Here is a 1,952-nt window from a genome sequence, read left to right on the forward strand (position 1 = left end):
TGGAGTAGGTTCTCTGCATCGGAAGTGGATAGAAGTCGATACATAGAACAGGAGGTGTCCAAACAATGAGGCAAAGTTGCAACAAAAGCACAACTCAGGGAGCATTCATTCTTTCATTAATTTTCTACTGCTTATCCTCACAAGGGTCGCGTGCATGCTGGAGACTATCCCAGCTGTGTTAGGGAATACACCCTGGACTGGTGGCCAGCCAATCCCAGGGCACATATAGACAAACAACCATTCACACTCACATTCATACCTATGGCCAATTTGGAGTGGCCAATTAACCTAGCATGTTTTTGGAATGGGGGAGGAAACCGAAGTGACCAGAGAAAAACCCACACATGCACGGGGAGATCATGCAAACTCCACACAGAAGGTGGAATAGAACTCAAGTTTCCTAGCTGTGTGGCCTGCACACTAACCACTCGACACAGTGCAGCCTACTCAAGGAGCAGTCCAAGTTAAAACAAAAATACTGTAGTTAAAGGGATTCAGGAAAATGACGCGTTAGGTGCTGGAACCAAAAACACGGATGCAGAAACCAGCGGGCAGGTACTCAGTACAATACAGGTAAAAGCCAGAAAGTGAGGGGTCAAAGCGTTGCTTTCACCAGATTGTCCCAATCTGGTGGTTTGCAGCTAGGAGCAGGGATGATAAGTAATCCCAGGGCTATTGGGCTCTGGTGTGCAGAAGAAGCCCGCCTGCTGCCAATCAAGGTGTACTAAAAGAGAAGAGGCAGCAGGAGGCAGCAGAGCAACAACACAGATCATGACAGTTTTATGTAACATGGTAATTGTAGCTTACACTTTTCCCTGGCATAGTAAATCTGTTTAGCATGGAGGGGTATCTAGATCTGCCGTAAAGGCTGGACAAGACACTAAAACACTTAAAACACAATGTTCTGCCAACATCAACTTTTATTGGCACAGAGGACAAAGCCAGTGATTATCTTCCGCTTTCTTGAGATCGTCAATTTTTATTCCAACGCATTCCCCGTGAAACCACCGGTCACATATGTCACATTAAATCTGTCATAATGGGAAAAAATGAAACTGTCAAAATCAACAATTAATGTCCTGTAAATGTAATGTCATTCTGCATTATCAATCTTACCCAACCAGTATCACTCTTCACAGTCTATGTAGCTGTGGCAGCAGTAGATGTAGGTGGGTCTTTGGAGGCACAGATCACACACCAGGAATCCATTTGGAAAACTACAAAATCATTATATTTTCAATGAGTGCATTAAAAATGTACCTTATAAATTGATGACCTATTAGCTACCTGATCCCTGCAGAAGTTCAAGGGCCATTGTTTTTCTTTCAGTTCTCATGCTGTCTGTCGTTGTAGAAAACATTATATTGGGGATCCTTAGAAACGTCTGAATAATTTCCTTTGCCATCTAGACATAATTTTGTTAATAGAGTAGGTTTCAAGTCCAATTATGCTCAATTGTATCCCGTAAATTACCTTGGCTACGATGACACCACAACTGCTTCCATCCTTTTGCAGTGGATGTTTCATCACCGCCCCTTCCCAATCAATATCAATCCAGTCTTTTGCTTTGTGGCGCACCCTTCTCATGTGCAGGTATTCCCTGGAAAAACATGTATTATTTTACATAATGTGAGTTGTAAGCATAAATATTTACTTTAGTTTTGTTTGCAGCCATTTTTGACGCCTTCTTTTCTGCAGCATATCCACTCGGATCTAACAGGTACACTGTTTTTTGTTCCACATGAACAAACTGACACAAATAACTGAGCAACGACTTCAAAAAATATCTGTGTACACCTACATGCAACTACACTGAGCACTAGGGAGAGGACTAGGGAGAGGACTAGGGAGAATAGGTAACATATTGTATCAACATACTGTGTGACACCCCTTCACCAGATGGTGCCATCTGCTGTGCGTTAGAGGAAGCACAATCTGCTCCCTTTCTTGTT

At 42.8% G+C, this 1,952-nt stretch overlaps 1 long non-coding RNA gene across 2 annotated transcripts; it reads right to left on the reverse strand.

Moving 5' to 3' along the window:
• Positions 1 to 926: 926 nt before the first annotated feature.
• LOC131128722 (uncharacterized) lies at positions 927 to 1,712 on the reverse strand. 2 transcript variants are annotated; one of them, XR_009129688.1, is made up of 4 exons: positions 1,474 to 1,712; positions 1,288 to 1,405; positions 1,117 to 1,217; positions 927 to 1,031 (listed from the first exon to the last, which is right to left on the reverse strand). It is a non-coding gene; the product is annotated as an uncharacterized LOC131128722 (long non-coding RNA). The 2 variants fall into 2 exon arrangements; XR_009129687.1 differs by having other exon boundaries at positions 1,288 to 1,712.
• Positions 1,713 to 1,952: the final 240 nt, after the last annotated feature.

The sequence above is a fragment of the Doryrhamphus excisus genome, chromosome 4, assembly GCF_030265055.1.
Source record: "Doryrhamphus excisus isolate RoL2022-K1 chromosome 4, RoL_Dexc_1.0, whole genome shotgun sequence".
In the NCBI taxonomy this organism is placed as follows: domain Eukaryota; kingdom Metazoa; phylum Chordata; class Actinopteri; order Syngnathiformes; family Syngnathidae; genus Doryrhamphus; species Doryrhamphus excisus.